Source organism: Ambystoma mexicanum, chromosome 8 (assembly GCF_040938575.1).
Source record: "Ambystoma mexicanum isolate Mex_15411 chromosome 8, UKY_AmexF1_1, whole genome shotgun sequence".
In the NCBI taxonomy this organism is placed as follows: Eukaryota; Metazoa; Chordata; class Amphibia; order Caudata; family Ambystomatidae; genus Ambystoma; species Ambystoma mexicanum.
In genome coordinates, this window is record NC_090929.1 from 1,477,687,980 (window position 1) to 1,477,707,125 (window position 19,146).

At 43.3% G+C, this 19,146-nt stretch overlaps 1 long non-coding RNA gene across 1 annotated transcript in view; it reads right to left on the reverse strand.

Annotated features, from left to right (window-relative positions):
- Window positions 1–352: 352 nt before the first annotated feature.
- The window catches only part of LOC138473795 (uncharacterized), a 70,448-nt gene continuing 51,654 nt past the window's right edge, over window positions 353–19,146 (reverse strand). Inside the window, exons 2-5 of the long non-coding RNA XR_011268920.1 lie at window positions 1,674–1,842; window positions 1,049–1,135; window positions 836–941; window positions 353–686 (exon numbers count right to left, since the gene is read on the reverse strand). This is a non-coding gene — a long non-coding RNA (uncharacterized lncRNA). The remainder of the gene's footprint in view (window positions 687–835; window positions 942–1,048; window positions 1,136–1,673; window positions 1,843–19,146) is intronic.

Here is a 19,146-nt window from a genome sequence, read left to right on the forward strand (position 1 = left end):
TGGCCCCCAATAGAAAAGCCAAAGTATTTACTTCAGTACTTGTTTTTATCCAGCCTTATCTCTGTCAATGCGCATCACCCTAAATGGTGGAAGTGCCTGACGGTCAAGCTGGTCTAATGGACAATTAAGCCTTAGGCCTAAACAGAGATGTACATGCGAGCAAATAATGAACTTAAGGTGAATGAAAGTAGTATAAGCCATCAAACGAAAGACGTTGTCAGGCCTTGCAACCCTACAGAGACACATACATATATATGAAAAATAGAAAATAAACATTCAATACAAGTACTGGTGACTAAATCTTCTACAATGCTAACTTCTGAAAGAATGGATCTAATAGCATATTCATAAAATGAACTTTTAATTGTATTACAAAATAATTTTTGATTTAAAATGTGCTTCACAAGATGTATACAAATTCACATAAAACGCAAGGTACATAATACAGAACATAAATGTACATACAGTACCAATTAATAATCACCCACAGTTGGACAAAAGGCCAAATCTACAATAGCCCAATTTGTGTACACACAAAATCAGCCCAACATGTTTCTGTCCCTATCCAACAATGATTAGGCCATTCATCAGGGGCTATCCATCCACAGCACACTTGCAAAGTTGTTGATAAGTGGGTAGGCTGGTCTCCACAGAGTTACAACCCGAAATGCCCAGGGTTATTGATACTAAAGAAAACAAGAAAAGAAAAGGTCACTGACATTTTTTTAAAACACATTAATTGATGAAAATCTGACCAAGTTGACTCAACTGATGGAATTAAATGTGGTACGTGCTTGTTTAACCCAAGAAGACACTCAAAATTGATAAAAGCTACCTGATCTCTGTGCATGGTATCACCCAATATGCAGAAATGCAATCGTAGTCCTTCATGGTAGAACTTCTGCTATTCAATAAATGGCCTCAAATGGCCAAAGCACAGACTGCAAAATAAAGAAAACAGACCACAACAAGGCAGTCACTCGCAGGGTCTTTGAAAACCTATTCCACCCACATCCATAGGCTCCACAAATCTGGGAGGGTACCATACCTGGCATCTGTGTTGAAACACAATCAACATGTAGGTAAGAATAGGACTGTTATTCTCGTCTTCCAATGTTCAAAGTCCACCAATTTCCTACAAAAGAGAAAAAAAGACATAATAATCCATGTTAAATGAGAATTTCACCTACTATATAAATTGCAATATATGCCTATCACCTGCCACAAGTGTCCTCATCTAAATACAATGGTGAGGCATGCCGGTGCGATATATACCGAGTGCCCGGTGAATAAAAACAAACACCTAGGTCCCCCATCACATATAGTGTGTCTTCACTAGCACACAAACATAGCACCGTAGTGTTCGCATCCTATTCTGACAGAAGGCAATTCACAAACGCGTTGTCAAAGGATCTTCCATGCTGATAAATACAAGTGATCGAACCTGAGGCACCAAACATTATGTCTGTTTTGCTATTCTAAAGCCGAGTGCCTACACCCTAAAGTGGCACTGCACTGTTTTAAAGCATATGTCTCAATATACTGGAGAAAAAAGACAATGTAACGTCCTGCGGTTAAAGGGAAAACCAGGGGGGGGGGTGCGATCACCGTACCCCCGCATCATGTGACTCATGCATAGATCATGTAGGCAACTTAAAAAAAATAACACTTACTTCAGAGCGCCTATGTCTTCCAGCACGGAGCACTTCTGTGTTTCCATCTGATGTCCACAGCTACAAAAACGCCTCGAGTTTCACCTGCATTTACCTATCCATGGCTGTCAAGGTTGGACTACCCATTCGTGAAAGCAGTCCAGGACTCATCACATTTCGAGGGCGCCATCTTGTAGAGAACAGAAAAACAAAGTAACTAACTTCACTCTCATTCATGAGCACCTCAATCAGGGAATGTTAAAAGGTAATCAACAGGGACAAAGCAACCCAGTGAAAAACAGCTTTGTCACACCGTGGAGCTCATTACCCAAATACCTTCAAAGGGATACACATTATTATGTAAATTAATTTCTGAATCCATTCTTTACTCAATGGAAAACTGCACCATAAAGGATTGCCCCGAAGCATTTTGTTCACTCAAGAATACCTAAAATAGTGTGCAACCGGTATAGCATTCGGTGCCTACATCTAATTCAGCATATATTACACTCGGTGCCTTCATTCGTTTTTCATAATAATGGCACAAATGTTTTAATAACGGTATAATGAGCAATTGTGTGTTTGCAGTGTGGTAATGTATTGGATGTTTTAATACATGGACAATCATCAACATTGTGGTTTTTGAATTGTGATCCTACGTTCGAATTATTTTCGAACAAACCAATGGAGGCTTCCCATGTTACAGTGTACATAATATAAATGGAACCCTCTCGTGTTTCAAAGGCGTACTGGCATAAAGAGTGGAATACCCAATTACCCAATTACATACCGACCTGAGTAAACCTTGAAAAACACCATTCGTGGGGCCATAAGCCTAAAAGTATTTCAAGCACGAAAAAACGGAAATGGATTCCACAACCTCGTCCCTTTAGTAAGAACTCTAAAATAGTCACATATTAAAACACCAGAGACACAGCACTAACAAAAATCATGTTTCATGACCATCCATCATCCGGGGACAGGGTAGGGTTTCATTGTCAGGTGGCAGATGCCAGACCGCGATCTCTCAAAATATCAAAAAGAAAAGTATGTGGGTTGCGAGGAAACCGCAGAACACACTTCACTGGAGCGATTTTGCACTCACAAGACATGACAACAGCAGAGCTCAGTAGTCTGTGGCTAGCGCTGTGCTGTTTTCATTGTTTGAAGGCATTTTTACATTTTTGTTAATGATCTAAACAAACCAGTGAAACAGAAAAAGAATTAAACCGTAGTAAACCTTTAATTATGGACAAAACATAGAGTTCTTCTTTAATATTAAGAGGGTGTCAGTCAAGCCATTTAAATGAGTTACGTTTATTTTTCTAATAAAACATGTAATGCTAATTGTGTTTTTTGTCTTAAACAAAGCAGTCGTTCTCTCTCTCTGTCTCCTTATACATATATAATTATAATAAAGTGCATAGACATGTTCTCTCATAATTTGGAGGAGAATGTAACTGAAAGTGTTTGGGGGGATAATGAAAATAATGACCCTGGAAGGGTTTAGGGGAGATTCCAGTTAGCCTATCCAAATGGTTCCTACTGGATGCATGAGCATGTCAGGGTGTTTGGTTTCGGCCAGCACTATTTTGTCTGACAGAACGACCGGGGCATGAATCTATTTGTCATGATCTGTTACAATGATGCTTTAATGTCTGCATTGAAGTCTCCAAATTCTTCATAGTTGTGCTGAGAGGCAGACAAATACATCATCCAAAGCTTCTGCCCCTCCCCCAGTTCAATTGGGCACAGGTGAGAAACGTTACTCACTAAAACAACAGTACCACCCTTATTCCAGGCAGGTACAACAGGAGATGAACACAATCTAAGCTGAAAATGGCATGGGTAAAACCAAACCAACATTTTGACAATATATGTGCTTGCTTTAGACATGAAGCAAATCTGCAATCAAAATGAAGAACGCGAACACTAGATAACACCTGTGTTTATACATGAAGAATATTAACATGGCATCCATAAGACATGAAGAATACTGACATAAGCAATTTATAAACTGAATGCAATATGAACGACACATGATTATAGCTCACTGATATAGATGCTCAACAGTAATGGGAAGCCATCTTTTCCAAAATGGAAACCACAACACAATTCTAAGTAAGCGAAAGGGCTCAAAGGCTCGAGAGAACAAAAGATGCTGAAACCACAGAAATATAGATTTGTGCAGAGCCTGGGCAGAATCTGGCAACCACAGCCAAGGTTAACTCAAATTAAGGGAGGGTCATAATGTTGCAATGAAAACACAAGATAGCAATTCCCAGGGTGCAAGAAGGATACTCCCAGATTAAAGTTTTATAAGAGTAGAACCAGCCTTTGAAAGCCAGGTGCAGGACAATTAGAAACCAAAGACTCCATGAAAAATAGCTGAAGAGTGTCCCCTGTGGTAAGAGAAACAATAACACTCACATTAATATTATCTAAAATCCTACAAATGCAGGGTGAAGTCATTCCAAACACTGTCCCATCACACATGACCCATAATTGAAGAACGCTGCCTATTCATTAGCAACAAATACAGATAAGACACACACCTTACTCTTTACACATATCCCCAGACACAAGACACCACGCAAGGCCAAACACAAAGAGGTCACTCTGGCACATGGCCTAGAAATGAGGGATGGTATCTTCTTTAATTAAAAGAAAGCTGTCTGTAGACCTCTCTCCTGTCTGACTCATGTCTTGATGACCTGTCAGTTATCCAATGTTGATCAGTAAGAAAAGAGCTTATGCTGGGTAATGGTGACACATGCACTGTCTCTCTGTAGATAATTATGTTGCATTCAGAAAGTATAAATACATTTAAAGTATTCCACGTAGATGTTTTCTTCTAGCCCTGATGGCTTAAACATTAATGATTGGACTCCTGTGCAGAAAATAACACAGAACACACATGATAAAAGGAGTGCAGGACAAGGACATAGAGCATTTCCAGCATCACAGGCACCAATTCATGATATTTACAAAACATTAATGTTTAAGCCATTGGGGCTACAAGTGTAATTCCACTTTTACAATCCTTATTTTAATCAGGGCAGTTGCAGATGCGATAATGTTTTTGTAGTTTAAACAATTGATATTCAACGGAGGGCCAACACACTCGTGAACATTATTTCATTTTGCGTTCTATAGGCAGAGGATATTTTCAATCACTGCTTTGAATAATGAATCAATGCACCACAACTACAGACTAATGTACAGATTCTATATTTCAAGATAAAACAAGGTGAGAGGGCCTGGGGCCCTTACATTATTTGACTATCACTGTATTTTACCTATTGGTACTTCAAAAAACGTCTTTCCAGATTTACAAGACTCAAGGTGCTTTATTATTGGCCAACGCTATTCTCATTCCAACATTTACATGACCAACAATGATGCAATGACAATATTAATTTGGTAGGAACCTTTAGTTATTTGATTTTGATTGGTTGATAGAATGTTAATTTAAGAACGTCATACTATCAGTAGCACGTTATTTAACATGAATGTGATTACCATTCCATTCAGGTCTAACAATCAAACCAGTGGAAGAAGGAGTAAGCTCATACCCGCTACAACAAGTGCACAGTGTTTGGTGACCATAACCCTACGAGAAAATAATCACATAGTGGTTTGCATGAATATTAAGTAGCGGGGATCACGCTATGCTCCGTCTTACTACTCTCCACAAGGTGGCAGATTTGCCCATTATGGACATTATATGGAGTGATTACACTTGCCTTTCCACTACTTACCACAATGGTTCAGGTGCAAATGAGGTGCTATACTCACCTATGTATTAAGCTACCAACATTATTTCAATACCGTCATGGTTCAAATGTACTTTTCTGTTCCTTTTCTGTTTTTTCTTTTCCACAATACCCACAATCCTCAAACTGGTGTGCGGTATGTCATTTATTTCATTATTTATATTTATGTGGTTGATAATCGTACTTTTGATAATATTTCACAACAAAATGTGCCTTTTTGCTTTTTTCTTGTTGAAATCAATCGATTTATGTGCATAATTTCTACATATTGTTTTGTAATCATTTGCAATCAAATACAAATGTTATACTTATTTGTTGTATCAGCCTTGAAAATTACCAAGGTTAAAACACATGTCGGCTGACCACATTAAAAACCAATCTATAAGTCGAGAATATCTATGTGGAATACTTTACATTTATTTATACTTTCTGAACACAACATAATTATCTATAGAGAGACAGTGCACATGGCACCACTACCCAATATAATCTCTACTATTACTCTTTCAAGTCCTTAGTTTGGGTGGGCTTTGTGGAGAGATGAACGCTGCCTGTTACTATTCAATCTACAAGAGTGGTCACAAGTGCACGGGTAACATTTCAAACCCATTCAGACTTGGTCAGTAAGAAGCCAACCAATAAGAATCCTTAATGTTAGGGCATCCCTTACATATTATGCCAACCAATTACATATTGTAGAGATGATGGCCGTTTACTGTTATCAACTTAGAGGTGGTCTCAGGAGAAGCCATCCGATTGTGTCAACCCAATGAAATATTTTATACGCATAGAGCATATGTGTATCCAATTCCCTTAATCAATCCCTAGTGTCAGTAGGTTTTGTACTGAGAGATTATGCTCTGATATCAGCAATAACAAATTTATTTTGAGTATTTAATCCATTGTTTATATTGAATTAATCAAGAGCTCTGTTTACTTTTTATGCCTGTATGCTGTCCCTGCTTTATATTGATGATAATAAAGCTGGGTTTTGCCTTGCATTTTGTCTATTTCTGTGATTGATTGAGTATGGGTGTATCTGGTTCCAGAACCTCTGCATAATTGGGGAGTTCCCAGGCAGTTTTAACAGTTGCCAAATGCACAACTATTGTTTACTGAATCACCTGCCCTTTGTAATCCCATTTGTGAATGGAGCCCAGGCCAAGGAGAGGAGTTATGTCAACCTCTAATTCAAGGTTACTCATTAAGTGGTCCTCCAAACGTTTTGCACGTCATCTCCCATAATCCCAGCTAGGGCAGTCAGTGGTGTGAACGGTCATGGGAGTTGTAGTCCTAAACATCTATCGGACAGCCTAATGAGTAAACATTTTCTAATTGAATAGGACTTGTTAATCTTCATTTTAAGTATGTTGGTATTGATTAAAACATGGTATTTTAAATACCTCGAATTTTTTAGATGCCACCTAAACATACATTGGGATTGCATGGGATAGGATTAAGGTTGAATCAATGTGAATCTGATTCAAATCCCATTCGAACCGAGCCTATGTTTTGAACCAATCTGAACTACAAGTAGAGAATCACGATTTTTTAAGGCTCAGTTGAAGTTCCTTCCCTTTCTTTCCCTGTTGGGTTTCGAATCCTTCAAATGTATGCATTGCACGTTATTGTGTCCTTTTTGGCAACAACCGTTTTTCCGATGGGTGTTTTTCCACAGGAGTTTTGCCAAACATTTCCATCGAAATGTTTTGGGGGTAGGTGGGAATGGGTAAATAAAGGGTTGGGGGAAGGGAAATAAAAGAAAATCTATTAAAGGGTGCTTGGGGGCTGAACCCCCCCCAAAATAATTGTATACAAAATTTGTTGAACTTTTTCGGCAAAACTCCTGCGGCAAAACACCCGTCGGAAAAAAGCGGTTCAGCGAAATGACATGGAACCCCATTGGACAATGCTAATTTTTACACAAGCATAACGCTGATACTTCAAAAGGCCCTTTTTTTCCCTAAAATGTCTTTCTACAAAAACATGAACCACACTTGTCTAATCCCATCAAAAACAGCAAGCTCCTCCAACCCCCAGTGTGGCAGCCAGCGGCGCCCTGTCCTAGAGACAGATTGCCTTGGCATTGCTGACAGTAGCCAAACTGTGTACAAAGTCTAATCCTGTAATATCATGCTGCCATCTCAGGTCATGGGTAGATCAGCAATCGGAGCCGGGAAAGTAGCTATATTTTCGTGCCCTTAACTCCGTGTTTTCATGGGAGCCCTCTTCTCCAGCCTTCATTAACATTACCTTTGACCTTGAGGTAGTGGCAGGGTAATCCCTCCCTGCCCAGTGCAGTGATACCCGGACTTTCGGGCAGTAATTAGCCCACACTCTCCGGCAGAGGTTAAGTAAACAGTACTTTTCTGCTGTAGTGCATGTGTTTGTTGCCAGAAGGATCTCTTTGCTAATGCTGAAGATTGCCTTAACTGCTCTGCGTTCCAGCAGGAATGCGGGTCAGGCCTCGCTTCATGCCTTTGCAAGGCCTCAAAGGATCATTGCAAAGAACGTCTTTCTCGCCAGACGTGTCGCAGGTGAAAGCTACTTCCTAGATCAAAAGAAATGGCACTTTTTAAGAATTCTGCTTCCCTGCAGCTATTTCGCAGCCTTTCTCGAGCGTTCTTATGTGCCCGAGCGCCCCAATTATGATGTGTTTACCCAAGAGAAGCCTGTTAGTGCACATTATTTCTGCTACGGGGTCAGTAAACTTGACCACGTGATGGAACACTTTAGTGCACATATTTACTTACCCACGAATCTCCGAAAGCAGTCTTCATTCGACCATTTAACACAGCCGAATGCCCGGGGCTGGCGGGGAAATACTCTATGGTGAACTCGCATTTCGCGGATTTGCAGTTTATTTTAGGAAAATTGTTGACATATTTCTGATAAATGATAACATTTTTGTAATGTGAAGGGCATGGGGGCTGCTTGAGTCAAAGAGACAGGTGTTTATAGGGGTTTATGGAGGGCTCAACGGCCTGTCTCTACAGTATGACATGATGGCTGTCCCAAGATTTTGATTAGTGAGGAATCGCAGGCAGGGCATGTCTGGAGCCAGTGATGCCGGAAGGTGAACGGAAGATCTTTTCTCTGATAGGTTCCCAGGTCCTGCTGCTCTACAAAGAGCTATTGTGTGAGCCAAAGAAAGGCACTGAGGTGAGAATAACCCAAGCAAGGCGCCCAGTGGTGAATCATTTAGCCTGTCCAGCATCACACATGGAAGAGGTGGGTGACAAAGGTCGATTGGGGTGTGGATTAAACAGGAAGGATCCATCATCCCAAGTAACAACGATTCAAAGCGGTAACAGAGCTTTCACTTGCCAATAGTGTTCTAGCAGGTAGGCACCCCTTCCCACCAAATCACTCCTTGCTTACTATTCTGAATAGGACCTATTTATCACTTCCACACTATTACATATGTAAGTTGCCTTACGCCATGCTAAAAGAGAGAAATTCAATGAGTGGTGTGTTTCTTTTTTGGTTGCTTGCCAACAAGCAGAGGGCCAACTCCAAAACTGCTTCTATCCCCCCCCCAGTGCATTGCAGTACTGCGCATCCCTCTAATGTATTGAAAAATCATGAGGCCTATATCATGTTTTACTTCTTGTAATCCTTCAAGCCTGTCAGCTGACTGCTCTAATGTTCAATGAGTGATAGATAGATTGGTTTGTGACACCCTTTCTCTGCATCTCCTCCAGTGATCCTCAAAAGGCCAAGCAAATACAGATAAACTGATCCTGGTGACAGAGCTTCATCCATAACAAGCACCCTCCAATTGATCTGTTCATGAGGCTATTATTTGACAACTTCGTTTGGCCTTCCTGCCAAAATTTGGATAGATTCCAGGTGAACAATAGAAAGTTTGGTTACTGTGAGGAATTCGACCATCCGCACAGGGAGAGTGTCCTCGCCTGGGCTTTTTGATTTTTTTGTTAAATGAAAATGAATGATGGGAGACCAACCTCCGAGAAATTTGTGTGGCCATTCCGCACCCATTTCATCTGCTTCCCGCACAAAATGCATAGTCACATGTACTACGGGAAGGCACAGTCTACAGGCGCCGTCTTCCCCTATCATATTCAGCTTGAATGTGACAGCCCTGGGTACATGAAAGTATTCCACGAAGGGGGAAGGCACACCTTCCTCCATCCATGAGCAGCCTAATTTAAATATCAAAGGCTCCATGGATATGCATTCCTTTTGTTCTCCAGCTGGTGGCAGTCCATACTAATGAGAGATAATTGAAGCAAGCCTAGAGGAGCGGCTTGGTTGCCAGACAGACAACAGGAAGGCGGGATTAACACCCCTTTGGTATGCAACCTGAAGCTAATTTCCACCCTCTGTATGAAAGGCAGTGAAATGCATGTCTGGGTCTACTATGTACTGTAGGCAAACCCCTGCAGAGCTGACCACTTTCAGAGGGGAGAAGTATGGGGTTTGAGGGAAACAAGAGGTCTGCTCCTATCGCAAAATTCAAAGGAACCCTGCACTTTAATCAAGAGTCACAGAGGGCTCAGTTAACCAGAGAGACACTTTGATCTACAACGGACAGGGAGATGGGTGTGACTTAGGTATATGTTGTCACCCCCTTGTCTGTCCTGTTGCAGAGAACTCTGGTCCTGGCCTCATGCATAACAGAAGATTGTTGGTGGGGACCCAGGTTTGGTTCATTAAGGTGGTCTTAGCCTGCACCAATCACTGGGGCCCATTTGTCTTTAAAAGAGGGCTGAGCCCCTCACTTAGCAGATCATCTGAAGACTTTGAAAGGAGTAAGAAGAATGAGTCATTACGACCCGAGCTGAAGGTACAGTCTACCTTACATCTTCCGCCAGTGAAGGAAGGCCAGGGGTTTCAAGACGGAAACAAGATCCCTCCCCTAAACATCTCCCAGGGAACGGAAGGAGATACCAGACTCAGAGTACCCATTCAGTACCCATTCAGCAGCTCCAGAACTGGTACCCAGCCAGCACACAGCGTGCCCTGCTAGGCTCTTCCACCATGCTTCCTAGGTGGGAAGTGATGGAGAGTATCTGAACTAAGGACAAGGTTGTTGCCTGCAAACACTCTCCTGAACGTTGGGCCATCCGCCTTGAAAGGACACAAGTCCTGCGAAGAAGCTAGGAGGAGTGCCACACAAGCATCATCCAGCATCCATCTTTTAAGGACATTTTTAAGACAGTCTAGACCTCGAACAGCATCTGGCCGACCAGCATTCCAGATCCGCCAACCAGCACAGAGACAGCGATTCTTGGCCCTGAGCCATCATGCCGGACGGCCTGCAGACATCCGTCCAGCATGCCACCTGGTACCCACAGCTGTCTCTCGCCACTAACTCCGTCTCAAGGGCTGCAAAGCACCCTGGAACCACCTCGATGCTGTCGAGCACCAAGCAAATGTTCAGCACCAGGTACATTGTGGTCTGTCCCCCAATCCTTCTTAGAAGGCCCGAAGAGAGATTTATGACCCTTTGCCCCCTTGGAGCTGAAACCAAAAAACCTTCAACTGTAAGACTGATTACTTAAGCAACTACCCTCCTTACAGTATTGAGTGCATCCCGTTTCCTTCGTGAAACTATCTGTCCTCTGTTGTAGTAATAATAAAGTAGATATTTTTATACAACCTTGACTGGACAGTCACTTTTATCATTGGGTAATAATTGTATTTTTGCTGTGTTGCAACTAACCATTGATCCACGACCTTGCGAAGATAAGCCTGCTCTTCCGTCCACATTACCAAGATTGGACAAGCAAGTATTATAATTCACTTGTATTCCAATCTGTTCGGATCCTTTCTGGTGTACTAGAGGTGTGGGGTTGATTGATGGTTTAGAAACTGATATTCATCCCTAGACCAGTGGTGCCCCGGAAGTTGATTCGTCAAAGTTACACATTATAAATCTGCTACCTGGGTGAGGGCAATATGATACCTCAATGTTACCATATAGATAGCCTTATGAACAACAACCTATTATTGGAGCCTTCTCAAAAAATATTTCTTATCTCTAAAGGCGCATGGGCCAACACATTCTATAGAGCTTGTTTTGCACAGAGCGTTCACCACCAATGCACTATTACCACCATAGACCTGCTTTAACAGAAATGGGAAATCATGTATAATGAGTTCTGTCATAAAATGCACTTTCACAGTCTTGCCACCACATAGCCTTCATTCTTGCAATGCAATCTAGCGGCCAAGTGGCTCAACTGGAAGCCTGGAGACTTGGGGCCTCATCACGAGTTGGGCTGTATTCTCGGCTGTAATACCGCTGACTGTAATAGCCCTAGCAGCGACCGGCCCGGTGATATTACCACCAGATCACGGGTTGGGCCTTAACAGTAAATCCCCATTCCGGATTGGGTCCATTGGATCCAATGGGGAATTTTTGGTGCTTATACTGCGGGCTAATACAGCTGGCTGTAATACCGCTGAAAACAGGGATTTTCACCTCCAGAAAAAAGCTGGAGGTAAAACAGCCGATTTAGCGCCCAACTCATGATAGGGCCAGCCCTTAAATGTGGTGGTAATACCGTTACCACCGCATTTAAGGGCTAGAGCCCAACTCGTGATGAGTTTCTAATCCAATCTTTTCCAAAAGCAACCTTTTTCTGTACTACCCATAGTACAAGGGGCTGCAAGTTGACGCTTGCAAGATGTCCTGCACTATGTCTCCCATTATCCCTCCCCATGGACTATGCTGGCTATGACTGATGGGAGTTGCAGTCCAAAACATCTGGCGAGCCTAAGGTTGCAGACCTCTACCATAGTACATGACCACTCCCTGCCCAATGATATCCTAGATCTTGTAATTCCATGTCAGATAGGTTCCACACACTCTTCTGGTCTGTGGACAACACCTAATGATCTACATTGTTTTGCTACAATCACTTTTCACCACCTATATGTTTTACTGCATCCTAACCTAAGTCTCGGGAGGATAGCTCAGGGGCAACACACTCGTCTTGGAAGCAAGACAACACGGAGCAACACAGGTTGGCGCTTAGAAACCTCTGGGTATTATGCACCTTATAAATGACCAATTATTATATTATATATTATAATTATAACCGCATTTTTACCAGAAATTTGGGCTGTGGCCTATAATTCCCCATGAACCCTATGTGTTTCTCTTTATATGGATTAGATCCACCACACACTTCTGCAACCACATTCATGACATGACAGTGGGTGGGAGATTTGGGCAGTACGTAGGTGTATTGTTGTGAATATAAGTCCACTTTGGATAATGGTTTGTGCCTTTGTGCTTAATATATGACATACTATATGACATACATGTGCCACTTTCAAAAGGGACATCATACTTTCAGAGGTTTCAGATTTTAACTTTAAATCAGCCAGATCTAAAATGATGTCTGCATCTTGGATTGCCTGTGACTGAGCCGTGCCTGGCATTATTCCTCCCGGAATTTCACAATTGGGCTCAGCACAAGAAGTTCTTCTACGTGCCAAGAGGATAGCTCGGCGGCAATGTGTTTACCTTGGAAGCAAGGCAATGCAGAGCAACACAGGTTTGAATCCCCGTCCTGTGTTTAGACATTGAAAGAATATTTACTGATGTGATAATTAAGCCAGTTATTTTGCCACAGTGCTCACCTAGGCTGCTGTCATAGGGGCAGACCCAGAATATCAGCATTCCTAATTTGGGCTGTGTGCCCAGAGAGACCCTGGCAGCAGCCCGTGGGCAAGTTAGCAGACTAGGCAGGGCCCAAGGGCATCCTCCAAACCCCAGGCTGCATGTGCTGTGTGACCCAGGCAGAAGTTGGTGGTGGCCGGAGGAGACAAGCCAGCCCTCCCCAAGGCCAGAAGGGGCAGGCTGTGAAGGTCTGTGTACCCCACTAGCCTGGGCAACATGCGTGGGGCAGCCTGCCCTGATGAGTTGCCTTCAGAGCACTCCGCCCACCATAGGGCCAATTGGGGAGGTGACGCAGAAAGAAAGTGTTGTCTCACCTGTTCTTGAATTGTAGGGCGTGTAGAATCCCTGACTGCTGGGTCTGATGCAGCTGGGGGCACTGGAGGAGTGCAGCGTGCCTTTCAGAGTCCCCCTGAGGTAGCTAGATCCCGGGTGGGGACTAGCGAGTGACTCCCTGTACAAGAGTTTCCCTGGTGGGGCGAGCCACATCCAATGAAGAGCATGTAGCCCATCGCTGATCACTGCCACAGTGGAAACGGGCTAGACTGGCCCCGTTTATTATTATTAGACACTGCCACAGAGGTAAATGGGCTGATGTAGCCCTGACATTAAAAACACCCACCGCCACCGTGGGACAAGTACGTATGTGTTGTAGTGTTGCACCTTGAATCTTGCTGTATTGTGTTGCACCACTTTGCATGTTTCTTCCACTGTGCTGCCTGGATTCGGTCTGCTTTGCACTTTAAATCTTGCTAGTATTGTGTTGCCCCACATTTCAATGTGTTCCACACCAACACCTGAGTTGAGTTTGGTTACATTTTGAATCTTGCTAGTGTTGTGCTCCACCACATTGCATTTTCTTCCACTGTGCTCCCTTGAGTTTGGTCTGCTTTGTATTTTGAATCTTCCTAGTATTGTGTCGCACCACATCTCATTTTCTTCCACAGCGCCACCTGATTTGAGTTTAGTTACCTTTTGAAACTGGCGAGTGTTGTGTTCTGCCACATTTCATTTGTCTTCCACTGTGCTCCCTGGGTTGGGTCTGCTTTGTATTTTGAGTCTTCCTAATATTGTGTTGCACCACATTGTATTTTCTTCCACAGGGCCACCTGATTTGAATGTGGTCACATTTTGATTCTTGCTAGTGTTGTGCTCTACCACATTGCATTTTCTTCCACTGTGCTCCCTTGAGTTTGGTCTGCTTTGTATTTTGAATCTTCCGAGTATTGTGTCGCACCACATCTCATTTTCTTCCACAGCGCCACCTGATTTGAGTTTAGTTACCTTTTGAAACTGGCGAGTGTTGTGTTCTGCCACATTTCATTTGTCTTCCACTGTGCTCCCTGGGTTGGGTCTGCTTTGTATTTTGAGTCTTGCTAGTATTGTGTTGCACCACATTGTATTTTCTTCCACAGGGCCACCTGATTTGAATGTGGTCACATTTTGATTCTTGCTAGTGTTGTGCTCTACCACATTGCATTTTCTTCCTCTGTGCTCCATGGATATGCTTTGCATTTTGAATCTTGCGGGTGTTGTCTTCCGCGACACTACATTCTTTTACAGTGCTCCCTGGACTGGGTTTGCCTTGCATTTCATTACAGATAAACCTACCTCAGCAGTTCTCAGTCTCGCTATTGCTGTGCTCACCACATTGTATTTCCTACCCACAGTGCTCAGGGTTGGATTTGCATTCAGAATCTCGCTGTATTCTTTTGTTTCACCTGTGAGAAACCTGAAGGCATCCTCACACTTACTCCCCATGGGTCTTCTTCTCAGGTGGCCAGGGAAAGGCCATTGCTTTTGTATCCTGACCCTGGGGGTGGAGAAGCAAGGGAGGATCACTTGATTGGAGGGTCTTGGGGATTGGGAAGAGGACATCCCTAAGGGAGATGCAATACTCCCCCGGGGAAACTCAGCACTTAAGCACATGACGCTTATACAGGCTTGGTAGAACGTAGTAGCTTTACAGAATTAGAGTTCTTGCACGAATAGCCATGTTTTGAGGCCTTTAAGGAAAGACCAGAGCAATGATTCTCATTTTAGCGACAGCGGCAGGGCGTTCCAGTGTTTTTCAGCCGCGACTGGGAAGCTGCTACCCCCTGCTTTTTGAAGCTTGAATTTAGGGATGTAGAGGAAGTGTGAGTGGGTGCCCCGGGTGGTCTGCTGGATTGTGATTTGGTGAATTTTCTATATAAGTAGCTTGGGGCCGTGCTTGACAGGCAATTGTGCGTTAATGAGTGTTTTGGACATAATGAGTTTGCAAACAGGTAGCCAATGGGCATTCCGTCTCGCAGGAGAAATATGTTCTTTTTTTGCAATGTTCAATGCTGCTGTTAGTGTGTTATTTTGGATGATCTGTCATTTTTTAATGTTGTGAATTCTGTAATTTTTTTTTAATGTTCTGAGTTGTTACACCTGCAAAGAGGGCATTGCCGTAGTTTATCCTGGAAAGAACGAGGGCTCAGGCAATCATGATGCAACTTTTGGAAGTCAGGAAAGGTCTCCGGGCGTTGATGAGTTTTGATGTTTATGCTGTTGCAGAGGCGATAGCGTTTACGTCTAGTTAGGGAGAACAAGGAGTCCAGGTGAAAACCCAGCGTTTTTACTTCTTTAGACTTCTTTTGACTGGAATAATGTTTCCATCAATGATGAAGAATTTATAATCTCTGTTAAGTTTATTTAAACATGTTTGGGATCCTATAAGGAGCAGCTCTGTATTCTCATCATTTAGGCATAGAGCATGCTGAGCCATCCACACCTGGATGGTTTGATAGATTTTGCTCAGAGCATTGGAGTTGGTGTTGTAATTGCCTGAAATGGGCAGGAGGATCCGGGTATCATCCACATAGTTGGTGTAGGAGACACCCAGAACGTCCACAAAGAGAGGCTTTGTAAATATATTATACAGCGTCAGGGAGACACAGGAGCCTTGGGAAACCCCACATGTGACTACGGCTGGTGGGACAGCTGTAGAGGTGGAAAGAACCCTTATTGTTCGGTAAGATAGGAAGGACTCAATCCAAGCTTTCACTTTGGTAGAGATGTAGGCTGCTGAGGAGAGGTGTTTGCATAGGGTTTTATGGTCCACCAAGTCGAAGGCCTCTTACAGGTCAAGGAAGAGGAGAATGGCAAGATTGCCATTGTCTCTGAACTCATCCATTTGGAATTTTAGGTCCAGGAGTGCTGATTCCGTTCTGTGACCTGGTCGGAAACCAGATGGGCGCAGGCCAAGGATGTTGCTGGTTTCAAGATACTTTTGAATTTGCAGGTATGCTGGTCTGTCTAGTATTTTAAGTAGAAAGGGGACTGTTGTGATAGCGCAGTAATTGGTAGGATTGTGGGCTTCTTGAGGAGTGGGACGACCCATGCGTCTTTTAGATTGGTTGGTGTATAACCAGAGGAGAAAGAGTTGTTGATGAGCGATGCGATGAAGGGGAGAGCTCTGCTGCACACTCTTTTATGAGCAAAGCTGAACAGATATCTCCTTGGCATCCGGATCGCTTCAGGCCTCTGATGATTTTTATGACTTCAGGGAACGTGACCGGGTACTATCGTAGTGGGATGAGGAAGAGGAAACTAGCAATAGTAAACACTGGTAAGCCATTTCACCACTCTGGTACTGAGACGAGGAAGAGGCCTGCAGAGTATTGTAAAGGTCAGGCATGTCTCAACCACTCCACTAATTGTAACCAGGCAACTGCAATTTAGGGCTCACACCTTCAACCTGTCAAGTGGTTGCAGGTGTATAAAAAGGGAGGCAACCAGCGAGGATGCAGCAGTGGTGGGTCCTGCAGGAGAGCCAGGGCGCCGGCAGAAGACCCCGGAAAGGTGTGGAGGCAAGGTCCAGGCGGTCTGCTAGAAGGCCACAGGTGGGGAAGCCTCATTTGTCGGAGGTCCGCAGTTGGAGCTGTGGACACAGAAGAAAGAAGAAAGGTGACCGACAGCGTCAACAGAGCAAGAGCGGAGCTGCCGGCGAGATCCGAGAAGAAAGCGAAATGTGAGCGTGGCTCGTGTGTTAAAGCAGACATGTCGGTGGAGCCAAAATCAAAAGCACAGCCACTTGGAGGAGACGCCAGGGTCCGGTGAGTGTAGTGGGAAGAACACTTGAACCGGGGCCCTCCTGAGGTTGTGTGAGAAAGCTGAATTAGATGCAGAATTAATGGGAAAGCCTGCGCCTGCTGAAAGTAACCCAAAGTAAAGGGTTAAGAGGAAAGTGCAAGGACAATATAATGTGCAAGGAGCAGAGTGAAAAATCACAGCAAGTGATGTGCCTTGATGACAAATGTGTGTGAAATTCAAATATGACATGTTGAAAGCAAAGTGCGAGTCATATGAAGCATAAAAGAATGCCGTATGTTTGATAGCGAGAGAACATGAAAGTTAGGTAGAGAAGGAACCACAATGTGAACTATACATGAAAATACATTGTCTCAAGTCCAAACAACTGTGGCAAACATTGTGGCAAAGTCAAGAGGCTGACAAATAGAAGCCAAGTGTATGTCATCCATAACACAGGTACACATACAGAAGAACCTATGTGGGCTGGAGAGCCAGGGGTTCCTGTTTGCATGATCTATAATGGGTGGACCGTTTGGCCTGACAACTGCGCCTAGACAAGGGAACCCCACTTGTGAAAGCCAAAGAAGTTGCTTAAGTGAAACAGGAGAAAGTAATCTGATTGAACTCTTAAGAACCCAGAAAGAGTATAAACGAGGCCTGGAGCGCTTCTGAATATTGAGAGAGTTAGAAGAAGTACAAGTGGAAATGTCTTGAACTTGGGGAAGGGAACCTCAAGGTTTTGTTGAACTATTTTGAACTTGGGGAAGGAAACCCTAAGGGTTTGTAGAACTGTCTTGAACTTGGGGAAGGGATCTCCAAGGTTTTGTGAAACTATTTTGAACTTGGGGAAGGGAACCCCAAGGTTTTGTGGAACTGCCTTAAACTTGGGGAAGGGAACCCCAGGGTTTTGTACAACTGCCTTGAACTTGGGAAAGAGAATCACAAGACTTTTGTGGAACTATTTTGAACTTGGGGAAGAAGAGCTGACAAGTAAACCAGGAGCTGGAAGAAGCTCAGAACTTTCTTTGGGACACTATTTCTTTTATTGCTGACATCCCTACACATTGTTTAGCATTAGTTGTGAGGGCAGGTATAGGATTTGGACACAGACAGACTTTAAAGTTGAACTTTCTGACTCAGACTTTCCTAAGTTTCTTTAGGTAGGGAAACCCCACCTTAGAATAGGGAAAGTTAGGCCATCAACCATCCTGACATTTGAGTTAATCTGTTGTCTGTGTCTTGCTTCATGATGCCTTCACAAATGGTGTCTGAAGTGGGATAAACTCAATTCATACAATCTGAGGGACCCCTATGTGGTTGCTAATTCAACAAGCAGTAGGGAAGGACACTATAGTAAAGGTTCAAAATCAGGATCGAGTATCAACACTCAAGAAAGCAATTTCCTTACAGCTACATATCCCTGTCAAGTGTCAAGATTTATTTTATAGGTCCCCCTTGATACCCTTCCCTTTGCGACATATCACCTGAAGCACAGGGATAAAAAATGTCTTTTGGTTAGAGAACCAAACCTTTACCCGGCCTGGAGCCTTAGATCATAAAAGGTTGGAATTGGGAAACTCCTCCACCTCTTCCGCTTCCTCTCCCATAGAATTTCGATCTTCCTTCAGTCCAAGGGAAGTTGAGGTAAGGTCTGATACCACCGAAGAACCGGAATTACCTTTCCATTTCCGAATCTGAGGAGGATTTAAGTGACACCTTATCCTCCCCAGAAAGAATGGCATTGCTAGAGAAAATATTAGCTTGGCTAGCCACCCATCAGATAGAAGCTGAACAACGACTACAAACATGATTGGAACAATTGATTGCCACCCAAGAAAAACCCAATATCTCCAGGGACTCTTACAGCCCTAAAAAGAGGGAGACTATCTAGGACAATTTTTACCGAATAATCAAAAAGTTAGCAAACCAATTTCGATGGGGCGACAAGATAAAACTATGTTATCTGGGTCCCTCTTGAAAGGAGAGTTACAAACCTCATACCAAC